The sequence below is a fragment of the Mustela erminea genome, chromosome 7, assembly GCF_009829155.1.
Source record: "Mustela erminea isolate mMusErm1 chromosome 7, mMusErm1.Pri, whole genome shotgun sequence".
In the NCBI taxonomy this organism is placed as follows: domain Eukaryota; kingdom Metazoa; phylum Chordata; class Mammalia; order Carnivora; family Mustelidae; genus Mustela; species Mustela erminea.
The window spans coordinates 83,285,567-83,306,575 of record NC_045620.1 but is presented as its reverse complement, the minus strand read 5'-3'; the positions used below and the strand labels follow the sequence as shown (position 1 = coordinate 83,306,575).

General features: G+C 38.1%; 1 protein-coding gene across 1 annotated transcript in view; it reads left to right on the top strand.

Annotated features, from left to right (window-relative positions):
* Positions 1-7,424: 7,424 nt before the first annotated feature.
* PELI1 (pellino E3 ubiquitin protein ligase 1) overlaps positions 7,425-21,009 on the top strand; it is a 56,592-nt gene continuing 43,007 nt past the window's right edge. The window contains exon 1 of the mRNA XM_032352265.1: positions 7,425-7,529. The gene's annotated coding sequence lies outside the window, so the exon portion shown is untranslated. The remainder of the gene's footprint in view (positions 7,530-21,009) is intronic.

Sequence of the window (21,009 nt, the reverse complement as noted above, 5' to 3'; positions counted from 1 at the left end):
GCAAAGAGAGAGGGGGAGAGAGAGAGAAGCAGACTTCCCACTGAGCACAGATCCCATAGCGGGGCTTGATCTCAAGACCTTGAGATCATGACCTGAGCTGAAACCAAGAGTTGGAGGCTCAACTGACTGAGCCACCCAGGCACCCCTGTCCCTGGGGGATCTTACTTCAGTGATGGCATATTTATTTATCTCATGTCTACTGGATATCATCACATTCGCTTCAAACTCTGTTGTCCAAGATGAAACTCATTATTCTCTACAAAGTTGCTTCTCCTCCTGTGTTCACTATTTTAATGAGTAACTTCAATGTGTAATGCCCAGTTAAACAGCCAGGAACCTCAAACTTATCCTTCTCTCCTCTTCTCCTCACTTCCCACATCCAATCAGCAATTAAGTCCCATTTATTCTATCTCTTGAATGTCTTTGGTATCTGTTTTCTTCTCTCCGTTCTCCACAGCTACTTAGTTTGTCCATCATCTCTCACCTGAATTATTACATATTCTTTAACTGGTCACCCTGCTCAAACACAAATATGATTTATATCACTCCTTGGTTTAAATTCTTTCAACAATTTCTCATTGCCAAACTCCATGGCATGGCATGGCATGGCATAGAAAGATTTCTGTGATCTGATCCCAGAACAATTTACCTAACCTCATGATTCAGAGTGCCCAAATCACACCCTATGATCTGGCCTGAACTGCTTATAGGTCTCCCAAGTAGGCCATGCTATTTCATCTTACGTATTTTTTCTTATAGTGCAAGCTGTATTGAAATGTCCTTGGTCACCTGGTAAGTACCTAGTCATTTTTCAGGACTCAGCTCAACCACTACGTCCTCTTTGAAGTGTTTTCTAACTGTATTCTCATGTAAAACGATTATTCCCTTGTCTACATATCCACTGTTTCCAAAACATACTTCTAGAAAAGTGGTAAGATTTTGTTTTACTTATCTATTCCCTGGCTTAGAAGATTTTGGAGTTTTGGAAATATGACTAATTAATCTTTCACATCCATAGCTTGGCACTATGATCAATGAGTATTCAATGAAAGAATTAATGCATGAAATTTGAAGTATAAAAATACAAGTAATTATTCCATGAACATATAAATCAATAGGGGTGGAAATGCAATCTAAATCTTCTCTCCATGAATTTTCCACTTCTCTCATTATTTAGTACTTTTTAAAGTTCCAAAATGACTGCTTGCATATGTGTTGGTTGGCCTAATACTGAGAATATACAGGCTGCATTCTTTGGTATAAAAGCATACTCCTTTAAAACATTAAAATCTTAACTAGCTTGTCGTTGACATTTTCCAAATATATCTAAAATGTCAGAGACAGCATTTGGGGCCTACAAATCTTTTGAGTGAAAGCCCAGGCCTTCAAATTTTGTGCCATTCACAAGTTTAAAATAGGAACATGTTCCATGTTGACTGTGAGCTATTTGGAGACTCTGAGAACATTAAAAGAGAATAATTTTATTTTAGGGAGGACTATTGGAAGGTAGAAGTTTTAAGAGTAACCTACATAATATATGAATATTAAAATGCATGCCTCCTCCCCAAAACACACATTATTACTCTCAAATCTGAGAGTCTTAGCAAGAGTTCAGTACGTGGTCCAGGTCTTCCTGATCCCAAAGAGAAGACTGCCTGCATTTCTAGTAAAAACAAAACAAAACAAAAAAACTTTTAACATACATGAACTAACAGGATATAATCATTTGTCAGCATATGAGAAATTTGGACAAAATATGAAAAGGTACATTCCTATGCTGCAGATGAAACATTTGCAATGAAAGAAGAAAAATAAGTTTGTAACAGTTTTTTTCAAGGCATAAGGAAAGATTGGTGTATCTAATTCCCACTACATCATTTACTAGCAAATTAGATTAATTGCATGATGTTTTGGAGAAAGGTATCAATATTGTGATTTCTTCCTTTATATCCATATTCTAAATACCATTGTCAGGTATGTTTGGAATGAGGGTAGAAACACAGTTTTAGTTGATTTTTATATGGTCCAATGGTGGAGGAAACATTGGAATTTACTGAGCACATTCTCAAGATCAAGAATTTTTTAGAATTTAAGAGATCTAACAAAACCCAAGTTAATAATCCTCCAGGATTCACTTTCTTACTGAAATGACTAGGTATTTGAATAAACCAAATTTGAAAGTGCAGATAAGCAAAAAGGATAGTTGTTTTGGTCAAGGAAATGTTCAGTATTAAACTAGATACATAGACTGAGTAGATGCTGGTAAGTGAAGGTGCACTCATTTCCTGTGACTAAAGTTTCCTGGATTCAAAGCAGGACAGATTTTGAAGAACTATACAGAAGTGTATGATGAACACAATTTCAAAAAAGAGAATCACTGATTTTCATATATAAATGAATGCCACCTTGATTTTCTACCTGACTTTAAAGTACAAACCCCATAATGTCTAAATTGGGCACGTTATTATGGTGGCTGTTTCAAAGTAGTATATATTGACTGAACATCTGCTCTATTCCAAGGACTTTACATGTATTTCCTCTTTCAAGAAAAATTGAACTAATAATAAGTGATGATCATACAAAAGATAAACTATTCCCGCAATTTTAGTGACAAGTACACAAACTCCAAAATTATGTTGAAGTTGCTGCCAATGAAACCAAATTTTGAGCAATGTGTGGGTCTACCTGATTCTGAGAAATACACTTTATTTCATGAAGCTACTTTATTTCGTGAAACAGAAGACCATGTCTTCTGATTATGTTCAGCTGTACATAGATAGAATACAAAATAACAATGCCTATAAATAAGGAAGAAGTTTACTTCTGTCTCACTTAAAAGAGGTGAAGAGATAGAAATTCCAGAACCCATGTCAGCTCTATGGTTATTAAGGATGCAGATTTCTTCATATTTCTGTTTCTACATTCACACATACTTTTTTTAAGATTTCATTTTATCTCCACTGTTGACTTATTAGCTATACCTGTTTTATTTTTGATGGATGTTCTAAGATTTAGAATGCACATTTTTAATTTATCACACCTGACCTTCAAATGAGAGTACAACATTTCACATATAATTTAATTCTAACAATATAATTCCATTTCACCTTCCATTATTTGAATTACTATTGTCAAGCTTTTAACTTCTACATATATTATGAACCCTATAAAACACTGTTTTAAGTAGTAATTATCACTTAAAATTTTTTAAATGGGGGGTCTTTTGTGTTTACTTACATAGTTACCATTTCCAAAACTCTTCATTCTTTACTATAAATCTAAGTTTCTGTGTGTGTATGTGTGTATTTAATGCTGAAAAAGTTGCTTTAACATTTCTTGTGGTGCAGTTCTACTAGCAACATTCTCTCAGCTTTTGGTTTATTTAGCTTTCATTTTTGAAAGATATTTTCTCTTGATAGAGGATTCTATGTGACAGACTTTTCTTTCAGCAGTTTTTAAAATCCCCTTTCATTGTCTTTTAACTTGCATAGTTTCTGATCAGTAGTTTATTGAATTTTTGTCTTTGTTTCTCTATACTTAAGGTACTTTTCTCCCCCACCCCCACCGGCTGCTTTTAACATTTTCTTCTTATCACAAGTTTTCAACAATTTAATGACGATGTCTTTTGTGGTGGTTTTGTAAGTATGTGTGCTGACTCTGCTTAGGGCTCATTGAACTTTTTGAGTCTTTAAGTTTATAATTTTTATAAAATTTTTAGCTATATTACTTCATAGAATTTTTTTTAAGATTTTATTTATTTATTTGACGGACAGAAATCACAAGTAGGCAGAGAGGCAGGCAGAGAGAGAGGAGAAAGCAGGCTCCCTGCTGAGCAGAGAGCCCGATGCGGGACTCGATCCCAGGACCCTGAGATCATGACCTGAGCCAAAGGCAGAGGCTTTAACCCACTGAGCCACCCAGGCACCCCTCAAAGAATTTTTCTGTCACTCTTCTCACCTTTCTCTCATCTGGAACTCCAGTTGCACAAAAATTAGAATACTTGGTATTATCCTACCAAGATCACTGAGGTTGTTTGCCTTTTTTGAGTTCTTGTCATTTGTTTTAGTTTTTTCCTTCACATGCCAGACTCTACTGCCTTGTCTTCAAGTTTACCAATCTTATTTCCCAAGCATCCAATCTGCTTGAGTGTGAATCCCACCCAGTGAAATTTTTATGTTCGTTGAAATTCCACATTTTTATATCTTTAATTTCTCTTTCAGTATATGGAGCATATTTATAATAATTTTTAACGTTGTCGACTGCTAATTCTGCCATCTTCGTCATTTCTGTGTTTATGTTGACTGACTTTTTTCCTGGTTATAGATTACATTTTCCTACTTCTTTGTATTTTCTAGTTCTCTTGCTAGTTACCCGGCATTTTCATGATCTTCCTGCCTACGCCTTACGTGCTGGTGTTCCCCAGGATGCTATTATTGATTCTTCCTTTTCTGCTCTACATACTCCCCCTGGGATTATTTCATCCATTCCTGTAATTTTGACTGCCATCTTAATGATGGTATATTCCAATTATAACTTCTGCTGTCCAGATCTCTCTTCAGAGCACTAGAGTCATATATATATACATATACATATGTATATATGTATGACTGCCTACTCCACTTCTCCACAGAGATGTCCAGAATTATCTCAAACTCAACATATCCAAAGTGAATTCATCAAATTCCCCCTCAAAAGCTGTTCAATCTCCTGTATTCCTTATTTCAGTGAATGGCATCACTAGCTCATAAATCTGTGACTCATCCTTCTCCTTCCCTATAATAGATATTGTGGATCCCCCCCATCCTGTCAGCCTTCGTTCTTCATTTTCTGGGCAAGCACCTCAGTTTTCATTGGGATAGCCATACCTCCTCATCACAACTTGGGGAATCTGACTCCTTTGGGTCTAGGGAAAGGGTATATGTCTTTATCCTTAAATAATTAGCCTCATGTCATCCCCTGGCCATGTAGAGACATGTGAATCAATTCTTAAGGCTTCTGGGAAAGGTGTTTTCTCTCCTTCCTAAAAGAGTTTTCAAAAATTACTCTTTTTTTTCTTTTCATGTACCCAGATGGTAAAACTTAAAACCATAGGAATTTCATAAAACCACTATCACTTGATCATAGGCTAATACTAAGGAAGGAAAAGCAATGAAACTAGAGAGAAACATGACATCTCTGAACTGTTGAATCATTCAGCTCTGTAGCTCACCTTTTCATTGGACTTTCTAAGACAGGTAATACCGGTTTATTGGTTAAGCCAGTTAGAGCTGGGTTTTTGCTGCTTGCAACCAAAAGCATCATAATTAATAACTTTCCTTCACCTTTCACCCCCAAACATAGGCAATTGCTCACTAGAGTCTATTAATTCTCTCTTTTAAATAGTGTCTGATTACCCTCAGTTCTGTCACTACTGTCATCGTCACTGCCAATGCCTTAGTTCAGGCTCTCCTCTTTTTTTAAATGCATAAAATGCATTTCTAAAATACATATCTTACCAAAATTTCATCTGCTTACAGTCCTCGCATGAGTTTCCACTGCATCTAGAAAAGAGTCCACATTCCTTAGCATATTGTATAAGATTCTTCATGATCTAAGCAGTTTCCCTTACTTTTTCTGTGTCTCCTCTCACCACTCCCTCGAACCCATTCTACCAACAATGCTGAACTCTTTGCATAATCAAAATACTGAACAGTCTCCTGCCTCTAGCACTTTGCTCTTGCTACCTTTTACCTCCACCCCCAAGGCTCCCACCCACTTCTCTCTTCCCCTCCTCCACCAAAATGCACAAGCACTTTGACATAGTCATCTTCAAGTTCGAATGTTTTGGAAGCATCTCCTGATCTGGCTTGATTCTGGGGCAGCTGTGTATTAAAGTACCTTGCTGTTACAGTATTTATCACATTGAGTCCCTTTATTTACCTGTGTCCTCTGTGTATGGCAAGCACTTTCAAAACAAGGGAACTTTCTTTTACATTCTTATATCTCTACTTCTGAGAACTAATAAAGTGCCTGGAACATAGTATACTCAAATTTTTTTTGAATGAGTAATTATGTGGTCTACAAGCATAAGGATTTCTGATCTTGAGATTCTATTTGAAAACCTCAATTTTTCTCTCACGAAATGTGTTTCTGATTTATAAACATTAATCTTTTTCTTCCAGGATATGGGTTTCTAGCCAGGCAGAGCAGGAAAACAAAAGAGCTTGCTTGGGAAAGGTTGCCTTTAGTCCTGTAGAGATCCAGTAACTGTATCCTGCCTTTCACCACCCTCCACCACTACCAATTTGCACCTGGGTGCTCGATATGGGTGTAGACTTAGCTGACCAGCCCAACAGCATACTCAGACCTTAGTTCAGACTTCTGTTATTGCCAAATGAAAGTTTGCCAATATATGTACAGTAAACAATTTTCAACGTCCCACGTATTGTTTGAATTTATGTATATTTCTCAAAAATCATAGACTGTAAAATAAACAAATCTGGATTATTTTACACTGAGCAAGTAAAAAAATACCAATCCAATCCTGAACTTTTTTTACCTTTGCTGGTCTTAAAGTTTGATGTGACTAATTAAGTGAAAAAATTAACTATGGGATTCTGACAGTGTCAATAATAGTTTCATCACTTGTTAGGTTACTGGAAGGCAGCTACACTTCTACAAGTCTTAGGTAAAACAAAACAAAACCAAACCTTGAATTTAAAGCAGAGAGGATTCGTTTGAGGGAAGGAAAAGAAAATGGTATTTGTGATTCAGAATTTTGAAAGAAAATTAAGCAGCAAGGAAGACCGAAATAGCGACAGGAAGTCAGACTTCACTGGGCACTTGTGAGTGGTGAAGCTAGGAGCTGGGGGTGGAGCAAAGTAAGAACGACTAGCTGAGGGCGGGATCCCTAACAGCACCTTAAGACAAGAAGGGCCTTGTTCAGCCCGCTGCAGCAAAGAACACGTTCTCTTCCTCGGTGTGTCGGTGACCATAGTAACAGTGGGGGCCGACCCTCTCTCCTCGAGCATGCGCAGTGCAGAAAGAGCGGGCAGCATCCTCAACCACAAGGTTTCCCTCTTTTCTTCAGTCGGAAAACTACAACTCCCAAGAGACCACTCCGCGAAGCGTCACCGCCTCCCGCCGTGGCCCTGCCTAGTCCCCTCCCTCCTGCCCCGCCCTCCTGTTGGTCCCCTCCCCTCCCTCTGAGTGTGTGTCAGTGACCCAGAGGCGGTGTGAGGCGGAGGGACCGTCGGGGGGCGCCGCCGCGGCCGCCGCCTCCACCAGCAACCCCAGCCGTGCCGCGCGTTCGGATTTGCCTCGAGCCCTCCGGGAGCGCACCACAAAGCGGGCCCCGCGCTTTTCCCTCCGCCCGCGGCTTCTCAGTACTCGATTCCGCGGCCAACTTCCCTCGCGGGGCTTGGCCGGTTGGCGAGGAAGGCGGCGCAGAACGCTGGGCTGTCTGCTTGCGCTCCTCGCGTACGCACGGTTCACCCCCTCGCTCCGGTTCTCGGGGCCGTGCTGGGATTGCGGCCACCAGCAATTGTCCGGTGAGTGTGGCCGCGGCGCGCCGCGGGAGGGATGGTGACGGGGCCGGCGAGGGGTGCGGGCAAGGCGGGCGCGTAACTTCCTCGGCGGCTGCTTGGGGCGACCGGCCGGCTCTCCCCGCCCGCCTGCGCGCCCCCGCGCTGGAGGCGGCAGAGAGCGGAGTTTGCGGCGCGGGCATCCCGCGCCCTCGCAGGAGGAAGCGCCTTTGTCAGGAGCCGGCCCGACGCGCCCTCCCCCTCCGCCGGGAGTCCGGCGCGCGGCGGCCAAATTCTAGCCCCGCGCTCTGCGCGCGGCCGCAAGCCGCGGGAGGGGAGCTCCGCGGGGGCAGGGAGGAAGAGAGAACTGAAAGAGAAACAAAGGGGGCGGTGGGCTTTTCTTTTGTTTGTGTGGATCTGCTAACTTCTTTCTCCTTCCTTACATAACGCAGACTTCTAAGTTAGTCATTCTTTTTATTGTTGTGATTATTGTCATCTTCTCTGCGTGTCTCTCGGATTTCCTTTCATCTCTGGATCTCAGAGCGTTTAAAAACACTAATTAATTACACCTCTGGGGTCCCTACGAAACAAGTTAATATGCCCGTTTTCGTAAGTGGGTAAACTGAGGTCCGGAAGAGCTCTCTAATTGATGGATGCTCTTGATCTTCCGCCGCGCCTAGTGTCTGAGGACCTGAAAGCATTTATGAGTAAGAACTCGTTCTCCAATGCCCCGTGGAAAAGTTAAAAGATGCTCGTTTTAGTTACAGGTTAACTGAAGTCCAAAAGAAGTCTGGGTAATTGTTAGGTAGTTCAAACAATAATTCTTCTTAAATAGTATTTGAATCTTAAAACCTCAAAGGACTCTTGGAAAATGCTGTAAATCATAAACTCACCTCAGCATCTACTTTTATTTTTGTACACTCAGGTCTCTTATGAGGCAAGAGAGCAATGATGGGGGGCAGGAGGGCAGAGTTGTGTTGTTGTTTTTTTAAATGTCATTTGATAGATATTAATCACTACACACAAGGAAATGTGTCTTGGTTTTAACAGCATCAACAGCCTTCCCTTCGTGTAGTCGTCAAACAGTATGTTAACAAAAAACTGAGGGAACATTTCATCCATAAGGTGCTGATTGTGCCATGGACTGAAGCTTTAAGTGTTTGAAAAGGTCATCTGTTTGTTTTGGTTCAAGGCTGTGTACTTTGACTCTGCAAAATGTTTTGTTTTCGTGGCAGCTGATCTTTTGTTTCAGAACTGGCTTTGTCTTTTTCTACATTGAATATGTATTATAATTGAGGAGAGATGTAAAGTGCTGTTTTTTTTGTTTGTTTGCATTTTAGTGGGAATTTAAATTTTTGAATTGTGGAGAAGGTTCAGTCTTTCAGTTCTTCTGTTACAGTTTATGTTTCCTTTAAAACAGGAAATGTTTTCTCAGAGTGATCAGATTTACATCTCTCAAAACATTGTCCTTATTGTACAAATATATCATATGAATTCCTTTTGTTTTTTATTCACACCAACAACCTCTTCTGGAGGAAAATGCTTAACTCTGAGAACAAGCTTGTTTATTTTGGTAGTTGAACCAAACTGAAGGGTACCAAAAATTTAAATTAAGCATCGTTTCTCTTGGTTATTTCCTGAAGTGAATAATGATTAGAACTGTAGTAACAGTGAGTACTTTCACTTATCCTAATTACTCCTAAATTTAACTTTGTGTAATATAGTTGTCTCCAAATTTTAGATTCTGGTGATTCCATGAGAAAAGGAAAGTGAGACATTTGCTTTTTTCATATTTCTCTGTAGTCCTCTAACCTGCACCTTTCCTGTAGTATATTTAAAGAGGTCTTGAGTTTAAAACAAACAGTTGGAAATCAAACAGTTAAGTGTATGGAAGGTTGCATGTAGTGAAGTGGTTTTAATGCCTCATCTAATAATTTTACACCTTTTAAAGGGAAAACTGCCATCTGGGTTTTAATTAATGTATTAGAGGTGCAGTATTGCAATAATGGTATTATTTATTGACTTAAAGAAAAAGCTAGAAATTGTGTCTTAGTGACAGATCTGGGGTGAAGTAGGAGAAGCTGTGCTCTCCTTAAAATTGTCATTTCGGTGACCTTGCAGTTAGTTGGTTATGTTGAACTTTTTCTGAAAGCTTTTACAAATCAGATTTGCCATAGGCATTTGTGCTTTAAGGAAGCTACTGACAAAACATCTTTACTCAGTCACTGGAGTCCAAAGGCAGAAGCTAGTGTTGACTGGGAAAGGCTGGCATTGCAGGTTTCCTGATGTCTTTGGGGGAACCCTGAAAGAAATGACTGAAAAGCACAGGTTAGGGAATGAGTCTGGTACCCCCGAATGCTAGTCGGGCATGTTTCAAGGGGAAGCCTCTGTAGACTGCTATTTGACTTTGTTCCAGCTTCTTTTCAGATTGTCATAATGTCACTTGTATATTCAGAATCTTGTGATTCAGATATGCCTTATGGTAGTTGTCCAGTGGGTCAGATGATAAGGACTATACTGTAGTAATCCTGCTTTGAACAACTGTTTACAGACAGAAACTTCTGGGACTGATAAATATTTTAAGCCGGGCTTAGAATTGAAAACTATCTTTCTAACATTCTCACACACATACATCTTACCACTGCATATCAATATAGATCTATCCTTGTATTTATTAAATCAAAAAGATTTGTGTGGATTATTTTATTACATATATTTTAACTACAGTGTATATTAAAATTTCAAAATGACAGGTATATGATGGCACTAAGATGGTCCCAGGAGTTTCTTTGGAAAAATCATGTTATTCTAAAAGTTACATTTCTGTCATTTAATTAAAAAGAATGTAACAAATTTAAGAGCCAGTGGAAAAAAGGAAGAGGAAAATCAACAGAAAGAAGGAAACCTGATAATGTTTTTAAAGAGTACAATATAAAAGATTCCTGGCAACATTATATAAGGGACAAAATTCTAGCTAAAATCTATAAACAGTGAATTCCACTTAGCACTTTCTGTTTATAGATTTCTAGCCATCTTTTCCAGATTCCTTCTAAATATATTACACAGAAAAAGTAAACAAATCATTCTTTCAAAGGATTTGGGTTGTTGGAGATTTTTTTTTACACATGTGTTAAGGGGTGTGGGTGGGTTATTGTTGTTTTTCTTTAAGTTTGACTTCTGCCAGAGAAGATTTCCCCCACAGTAATGTGTGGGAATCTCAAAACAAGAAATATTGGTCACTGAAACTAGACATAATTTCAAGTTATGCCACTAGCTTTTTCTCACATTGTCTTGAAAGACCACTTCTAGTTTTCCTTTCAAAGATTGAAAATAATTGCCTAACATATTACACTTAGTAGGCCCTACATAAGTTCTGTTGTTGTTGCTGAATTAATTTGCAAGTAATAAAGAAGCAGCAATGATATCTTGAGGGAATATCAGGGAATTTGTGATTTTTTTTCCCTTTTTAAGTAGAAATAAGTAATCAAAACATGAATATCTGATTGGAGCCTTTCAATTAGCATAGCTTCCTTCAGAAGTAAACTTGGGAAAAGAGCTTCATCAGGTAATTTAAGAGAAATGAATTGTAAATGAGTCTAAGAATATGTGATTGTTTTTTCAGAATGTGTGGGCGATGTTTTAGATTTTTTTTCTTTGCTTCAGTAAACTCTGTTTCAAAGAACAAGAATCTACATAGTATTCCTTGTATTACCCCTAAAGACTTTTATACACCTCAAAATACCATTTACAGAAAAATAGAATATGTTGCTATTGCCTGTAAATGGCAAAATCCAGACATTTGTCATTCCCCAGTTAATTTTGACCATTCATGTAGTTTTTAAAAAAGTTCTAAATTCAATACGCATGTAATTTACTTCCTTTTCAAAGAATTTATTACTGATTTTTCTTTTATAATGAACCCTTGGGATGTTGCTAATTCTCAAAATATGTAGTACCCCTAGTTTCCCACCATCTTCTGCAGTTTCTTTTCCTATCATTTTTTGGCTACAATTTGCTTTCTCCCCTAAATTGTCTAAAATGAGCTAAGAAAAGTTTTCACATACTTGACAAGAAATATAGTTAGTTATTTATGATGCTAAGCTTCAGCTAAATTTCATTGTACAGTGTGCATTAAATTTATTTTGGAGATAAAAGTATGCTTACTCTAAAAGAGGGAAGGTAAAGTAGGTATAACAAATTTCCCCTTGGGTACCAAATCTGGCTCCCTGCACAATAGTTAGAAAACTGGGAGTCCCAGTTCAGACTCAGCAGGAAAGAGTGCTATGATTAGCAATCTGCTATTGGGTGGGCAATGGACTTTTGACATGAATGCCAAATATTCATTCGGTATTTATTGGATGTCTTTTATGTATTGGGCCCTGGTCTAGATGCTAATATCACTCACACAGACTAAAAGTAAAAGCTCTACCTTAATGGTGTTTACATTCTAAACCAAGACACAGGCAATAAAATAAGTAAGTAAAATACTTCATGTTTTAAGAAGAAATGGCCTCATTTCTTCTTCTACTTTTTTTTATTTTTTTAAAGATTTTATTTATGTGCCTATTTGAGAGAGCTAGAGAGCATGAGCGGGATGGGGGAGGGTGGAGGGAGAGGGAGAAGCAGGCTCCCTGCTGAGCAGGGAACCCTGGTACAAGGCTCAATCCCAAGACCCTGGGACTATGACCTGAGCCAGAGGGAGATGCTCAACCGACTGAGCCAACCATGTGCCCCAACTGACCTCATTTCTTCAAAAAATATTATTAGAAATGAGAGGAAGCTATAAGATTAAAAGAGACTTCAGAGGCATATCCACCAAATGTATAGTGTATGGACCTTAGATCCTGCTTTGAGCAAACTAACTGTAAAAAGATGTTTGTGAAAATTGGGGAAATTTGGACATTAGATATTTGATTAAAAGGAATTGTTAATTTTTGTAGGTGTGATAATGTATTATGGGTTTTAAATAGTCCTTTTAGAGATCTAATATATTTATGAATTAAAATACCATGTTTGGATTATTGCTCTAAAATAATTTGGAGGGGAGAGGAACATAAATGAAACAAGATTGGCCATATATTGAAAGTTGTTGAAGGTAGATGATGGATACCTGAGATGTTTCATAGTCTATTTTTGTGTATTTTTGGAATTTTCTGTAATGAACAGTTTATACACAAACACATACACACACACTCACACATACACACACACGTGAGGTAAGGGAGTAAACCTTGCAGATAATCCTGGGGCAGGACACAGGCAAAAACAGCAAGTATGATGGCCCTGAGGTAGAGAATCTTCACTAGGATGCAAGAAACTACAAGAAGACGGGTGTGACTGCCTTAGAGTGAGAGAGTAGCAGGAGGTTGGGTAAGAATGGTAAAGGGAGGGGCCAGGAGACCAGATTGTATAGCACCTGCTTGGTTATCCATCCTTGCTTTAAAGTAAGGACATTTATTTTATATACTTTACTTTAGTCACCCTGAAAGCTATACACTTATTTCAAGAATACTAGCATTACTCCAAATATTTTTGGAACTACCTTTTTTCGGTAATTGCCTTCAAAGCCATTTGAAGAGCCACATACAAAAATATCAGTACTTTATATTTGTTCCTTGTTTTTAAGAAAAAAGGGGGTATTAGCCACATGATATCTCATTTCATTTATCAGATATGATTCAGAAAAGATTTTGGACAGAAAGAAAATAGGAAATAACTTCAGACTGTTTCTAAAATTCACATCCACTCTGAGAATGCAATTACTATTTCTAAAAATCAGATCTACCCGTAGACTGAAAAGGAATTTTAATAATGTTTTGGACAATTGTAGCATCATTTAGAATAAGGATCTACCTCTGAGAGTGACTAATATGGAAGAGGCTATTACACTCATTGTGATATTTAAGTTTTGTCTGATGCATTATAACACATATACACACTAGACCATGCACACTTCTTCATAATTAAGTCCTCAAAACAATCATTGCAGGTTAAGTTTCTGTGTTGTGTATTCAAGACTGAAGAGATGGCATTTATAATGAACTGAAGTTGTATAACTTTCTTGTTGCTATGGCATATACTTGGGGAATTGAAAGACTAGCAAATGTTTAGTGTTAGAGACTAATCTGATTATTAAGTCTTTTATATTCATGCTTTAGTTCTCAGATTAGTAGTTGCTTCTGGAACATGATGATTTACCATAATAAAGAACCGATTTTAAATCTTTTATTACAATAGAAAAATTGATCTCATCCTCCAAATGTTTGAAAGTCCCTTTCAAGGAAACCCTCCATAAGTATAGATTTTTAAAATCTTCTATTCGTGGGACAATATACATGTGGAGATTACTTTGAATGGTTTTACACTAAATTACTTAAAATGATAAATGATTCTCATTCTCTGTAGGGATAAGTTTTCCAACCTGAGAAACTAAATTTATTTCAATGAGTTTTACTGTGTTGATAACATTGAAATTAAAAACAATCTTTATAGTTAATTATGCATAATAGGAGGGCACAATGTTTTCTCTTGTATTTTTCATCAATAATATGTAGGATTTAATGAGGTAAGTAGAACTTGTGAACTTTTATTATATAATAAATTGCAAGGGCACCTGGCTTCCTCAATCAGTAGAGTATGCATTTTTTAATCTCAAGGTTGTGAGTTTGAGACCCATGGTGGGTGTAGAGATTACTTTAAAAAAATAAAATCTTAAAAAAATAATAACAAAAAAGTTGCATGAAGTGACCACTGAGAATATAAGTATGTAACAGTATACTTTAAGAAGCTCCCTATTTTAAACATTTTTCAGAAAATTCTTTAATTTCTTTCATTCAACCAGAGTTTTTAGTCTTTTGGTGTGTATATATGCATAGGTGTACATATAGATAAATAGAACCTTCTTCCTTCATATACTGTATATATTATCAGGATTTAGATGTTAGGTTGGGTTATTTAATGTATTTTAAACACTAGTCTATTGACGTGAAACAGAGAGCCCATGTTTAATTCCTGGTCTTTCCATTAACTCTGAAGATCTTTACAGGCTATATTTGATTCACCTGTAAAATACAATAAAAAGAAAAATAGTTTTTCATGAAGAACTTTGAAATTCTATGATGGGAATTTCATGGTGTATGGCTCGTCTTGGAAATTGTTTTTAGTCTGTTGATTTGGTAGTAGGATTATGAATCTTTTTCATTTCCCTTTTTGTGGAATAAATAACTCATGATGGAGGAGGAAGAGTAAGAGGGGGAGGGGAAGAGAAGGAAGGAAAGAAAAAAATTGGCTCTCACAAAACAGTAAACATGTCCATAGATAATTCTTGTAACTTGGATATACTTAAGTGTCCATGACTTAATGAGCTAAGACTCAAATTTATAAATTAAGTGGAGAATAGTAATAATAATACACCTTCCATTTCAAGAAAAAAAGTTGCTTTGCAAAAGAGACATCTTAAATTTCATATTGGCTTAAACTTTTTCACCATGATAAAGCCTGTATTTATTTTGGGAAATAATAACAATAATGAATTGATAATAATGTTAATAATGATGGTGATGATAATTAACAGAAATAAAGAATTATTGAAAACTCACACTTGGGGCACTGGGTGGCTCAGTTGGTTAAACATCCAACTCTTGATTTTGTCTCACGTCATGAGTTGAGTTGAGCTCCATGCTCACCGGGAAGTCTGCTTCTCTCTCCTTCCCTCCCTCTGTCCCTCTCCCTTCTTCTGTCCCTATTCACCTGCTCACACATGCACGTGCACTTGCACACTCTCTTTCAAATAAATAAATAAACCTTTTTCAAAAAAAGAAAGTTCACTCTATTAAACTCTGTAGATTTTTATAGCATCAGGTTCCAAGATGTTCTTTTCAACTTGTGCTTTGGAAGATATTAGTATTCCACATCTCTGCAGCTCTCACTTCATCTCTCTCTTACTTTCATCTCTTTCTCACTTTGTCACTGGCTCTGTTTATCTTCCTTTGCTTGCTTTAGTGCCCATTGCTCCTCCACCATGTTTTCTACATGTCTGCCATTTTTTATACTTACAGAGTGGGCTTGGAATGAATGAAGAGTGTTAAAGAAGTAACAGGTAGGGGCGCCTGGGTGGATCAGTGGGTTAAAGCCTCTGCCTAGGCTCAGGTCATGATCTCAGGGTCCTGGGATCGAGCCCCACATCCGGCTCTCTGCTCAGCAGGGAGCCTCCTTCCTCCTCTCTCCCTCTCTGCCTCTCTGCCTACTTGTGATCTCTGTCTGTCAAATAAATAAAATCTTTAAAAAAAAAAAAAAAAAGAAGTAACTGATACTTAGTCAACAAAAAGAAAGTCACAACTTGATGATTGTGTCTCTTTTAGAAATGGTATACCAGTTTATTTGTATATAGTTCGCCTCTTAAAGACCAGTCTTTAAAGGCTTTAACCAGAATCTGCCTCCTTAAGCTATCTGTAAAATGGCTTCCAAAAAGGATTTGCTTGATTTCAGAACTGAGTAGGTTGTTAATGATTCAGTATGCCCCCTCATTCTCCTCCTACTTCTTAAATTGAAAGCTCCTTCATAGCATCTAGGTGCCCTGAGTCATCATGTCCGAACTCTGAAGAATTTTAACATGGAAAAACTCACCATGATGTAAAATTGTCAGAAAATAATCTGAGTCAGAAATCATTCACTGATCACTATGATACAACCTAGAGATTGTGGGCTTCATATAAATCTTTGAATGTACTTACATGTAAGTCGTTGTTATAGGACTTATAAATCATGAAGACTTGTTTATTCTCAGTTAAATTTTAATTGGCTTGATTTTTGCTATTACATGAAAAGGATTTTCTCTTTCATTGAATAAATGTATCAGAGAGGAAAAGCAGGTGGATTCTGGATAAAAACCAGTATACCAGAAGTCAAGAGACCTAGAGTTCTTGTCCATTTATTTGGTGTATGACTCATATTTCATTTAACCTCCCTAGGCCTTAGTTTCCTTATCTTTACAAGGTTAACAACTCTATGATAGCCCTCTTTGGGACCAACCCATAGCAGATATACCTTAATAGCTTACCCCAAATCAGCTCATACTCCCTTTTTGGTACTGCACTGTCAGCAGGTAGATAGTTGGCAGTCTAGATGAAATCTGTCACCTCAGCCTTGTAAGGTGTCTGTTAACTCCTTGATTCCATGATTTTAAATGACTTGCCAATAGAAAGTCTTTTTCTTAGTCTTTACTGTTTTTTTCACGTTGAATGATCAGAGTTGAAACTTACTCTGTGAATTAAGAATTCTTTGTAGTTCTGAGTACATGGCTATCTCTGGATAGCATGTGTGTGTTTCATTTAGGACTATAGACTGAATGTTTGTATCTCCCCAAAATTCACGTGTTGAAACCTAATCCCTAATACAATGATGTATTTGGAGGTAGGACTTTGGGACAGGGTTAGGTCATGAGGGGCGCCTGGGTGGCTCAGTGGCTTAAAGCCTCTGTCTTCGGCTCAGGTCATGATCCCAGGGTCCTGGGATCCAGCCCCGCATCGGGCTCTCTGCTCAGCGGGGAGCCTGCTTCCCCTCTCTCTCTGCCTGCCTCTCTGCCTACTTGTGATCTCTGTTTGTCAAATAAATAAATAAAATCTTTGAAGGATTAGGTCATGAGGGCAGAGCCTTCATCAATGAGATTAGTGATCTTATAAAAGAACTCAGATATCCCTCACTCCTTCTGTCAATGTGAGGACACAGTAAAAAAAGATGACCATCTTTGAACCAGGAAGCAGGTCCCTCCCCAGACACCTAATCTGCTAGTTTTGATCTTGGACTTCCCAGTCACTGGTACTGTGAGGAATAAATCTGTTGTTTATAAGCCATCCATTCTGTGGTATTTTCTTAGAGCAACTCAAATGGCTAAGGTATATTGTGATGTTAAAAACAGGGATTCCCCAGGTGGCTCAGTGGGTTAAAGCCTCTGCTTTAACCTAAAGCCTTGGGCTCAGGTCATAATCCCAGGGTTCTGGGATCCAGCCCCAAGCCCTGCATCTCTGCTCAGCAGGGAGCCTGCTTTCCCACCTCTCCTTCTCTCTCTCTCTGCCTGCCTCTCCACCTACTTGTGATCTCTGCCTGTCAAATAAATAAATAAAATCTTTAAAAAAAAAAAAATTGGCCGGGGCACCTGGGTGGCTCAGTCTGTTAAATGTCTGACTCTTGGTTTCAGCTCAGGTCATGATTTCAGGATTCTGAGATCTAGCCCAAAGTTGGCTCCACGATCAGCAGTGAATCTTCTTCTTTCCCTTTCCCTCTGGCTTACACCACTCTCGCGCTCTCCCTCTACCCCCTCCTCTAAAATAAAAAATAAATCTTAAAAAAAACAATTGGAGAAAATTCGTGGGAACACTTAAAATTCCAAGTGAAGTGGAAACATTCAAAAGGGTTGGTGAAGACTTGTTTTAAACTCATTTCAACTCCTAAATGTTGTGATGGTAAAACTGCAGGTTAGTGAGGTTCAACTTGATGTGTCTGTTTGAAAGGTACATAGTGAATCAGAATTAATACTAGCCCAAGAGGCAAAAGGCCTGACTTCTAGCTCTGCAAACTGTTTTTTAGCCTGGTTAGTGTCTTCATCTATGTTATGGTATCAGACCATTGCTTCTCAGGCATCAATGTGTTATGCAGGTTATCTGGGGATCATATTAAGATGCATTTTCCGATTCTGTAAGTCTGGATGAGACTTGAGAGCCTACATTTTTAACAGGCTACCAAATGTGTTGATGCTGTATACCATGGAACATATTTTATAAAACTATTATGACAGTTTGATGTTCTTCTGGCTGGGTCTTTAAATCTTAACTCTACTTCTTTTTCTCCAGCTCCTTCACATGAAATTTTATTAAACTTGTTTTTGAAGCCTCATTTCTCTAGGTTCATTCCCTTTTTTCTCAGTCTGATAGCTCCTTTAATTTTGTTTTTCCCTTCCCAGAACCAACTTCATAGGTGGTCATTCAAGTTACAAGTAAGGTAGTATACAAAAAGAGGCCTTGATACAAAGAAAACTGGATTTAAATCCTTCTGCCTCTGATTTTAACAGAGCTGCCTTGGGCAGTTGACTAAGTTTACTTAACCTCTCAAAGCTTTGAATACCTTCTTAGTAGGGTTGTTGAAAGGAATAGAAATACATAAAACCCTCAGCACAATGTAAGCATAATGTAGGTCATCAAAAATTGGAAGCTGTTTTTATTCCTCCCGACATCTTGATTTGTAGAGGTGGAAGAAGAGAGGAAAAGATCTGTTCCCCAACCCAGGACCTCCCTCCCGTGTGCCACATTTAAATGTTCAGCTGCCTACTAGACCTATTAGTCCAAATTCTTCAAACTTACCATTGTCAGGAAGATCTCTTCATTCTTTCAGTATCTGTTCTATCTCCTTCAATCCTGATGGAAGTTAAGGCTTCACTCTATAAATGCCCAAGCCAGGAATTTGTCAGTTCCACCTTGGTTTCTCAAGTACTACTATTCTCTATCCTCATTTCCACATTCCCCTTTGCCTGGGCTCTTTTTATCTGATCTTATCTTGTTGGTTCTAGTCTCCTGCAGTTTTTCACACCCTCTTCCTCCTCACACATCCTCCATAGTGCTTTCAAAGTTATTTTCCTAGAAATTATTTTTTTTCTTAAAACGACTATTTCTTAAATGCTTTACTATGTAGAAGGCAATGTTCAGGCATTGACTATATGGTGAGAGAACAGAATGAGACAGTTCCTAATGAAAAATCACAGACTAGGAAGGGCAGTAGATATTAAAAACAAGTAAATATACAAGTAAATACAGAACAGGGTGCTGAGAGAGAATAACAGGAAGGCACCTGTGTTATATTGTATATTGGATGGTCAGAGAACACTTTCTAAGGAATTGACGTTTAAGCTGCTATCTCAAGAATGAGGAGCCAGCTAGGCAAAGAACAGGGAATATTGCTTCAGGCTGAGGATATAGCATGAGCAAAGATGCTGAGTATGTTTTAAAAGTGATATGGTAGGGCATGGTTGTAGACAGAATATAGAAAATGAGGAAGAAGGAGTTATTAATGACTTTCAGGTTTTTGCTGTAAGCAGTTACTGGGTTAATAGTGGTTGACCCGCATCTACCTTTAGCTTCTCTCTCACTTCCCTTCATTATTGGGCATAAGTCATATGAAATTCTCATTGTTCTCAAAACGGTTTTGAACCTTTGCATATGTTATTGCGTAGAATAAACATCTTTGGCTGAGACCTTTTCACCCTTCAAAGCCAATCTTCAATATTACTCTTAGATAATTTTCTCCAAGTTCTCCATGTTTAGGTTAAGGTCTCAGGCTTTTTTACTTTTTATTGTCATTTGGTTAATATTTGTTTAATACCTCTGTTACAGCACTGATCACATTGTATTAGAATCTCTCTTTTGATATATCTAGACACATTTTATTAAACCAAGAGCTATGTGGATCCAGAGATCTAAGCTTATTGCTTTTGTGTTCCTGGGGTCAAAATGAATGAGTGGATATGTTTCTTATACAAAGTAGTCTGACCGTACCCCTTGAACTGGGATGAGTATTGTTTGCTTCCATGGGATGCAGACACTACTTTTACCATATTACATTGACTTTAAATTGTTTTATATACATTTCTTAAGGACAAGAACTGAGTCTTGGTTTTCCTTGTTTACCTAGTACCCAATACTGTGCATAATGTGCAATGAGGAAAATTACAGTAGGCTTATAGTTTCATGGCAGAATATCTCGCCAATATAGCCTTCCTTGGATGGGCATTAGGGGCACTGGAGGTAGGACGAAGGGAGACCCAATATAATTATCAGCATATCTCAAATGTTTGCTTGCTGTTTTTGGTAAAAAGAAGTGTAAATGTGTTTAAAGTAAATCCCATTATTCCTTTGAAATGGCTGTGAAGATCATTTACTATCTCCCTACTGTATTAGTGATACTTTTTTTTTTTCCCCAGTATTTATCTTACTTGACCTCTCAGCAACATCTGACATTGCTGACTACTTCCTACTTTTTGAAGCATTCTTCACTTCCAGGATGCCATACACCATAGACCAGCACTTTGATGCTGTCGCTTTTTAAAAGCTCTTTTAGGGGGCGCCTGGGTGGCTCAGTGGGTTAAGCCTCTGCCTTGGGCCCAGGTCATGATCCCAGGGTCCTGGGATCGAGACCCGCATTGGGCTCTCTGCTCAGCGGGGAGCCTGCTTCCCCGACACTCTTTCTTTCACTGCCTGCCTCTCTGCCTACTTGTGATCTCTGTCTGTCAAATTAATAAATTTAAAAAAATAAAAGATAAAATAAAATAAGATCTCTTTTAGGAGGTGCTACTGTTCTTTCAGATTCCTAAATTTTTGAACTCCTCAAGGCTTAATCTTGGGCTTTCTTCTCATACTCTATACTCATTGCCTAGGCAATTTCATTTGTACTTTGAAGGTTTTCAGATTTATATTTACAGCCCAAGCACCAGACATGTATGTATAATTGCCTCTAATGCTCC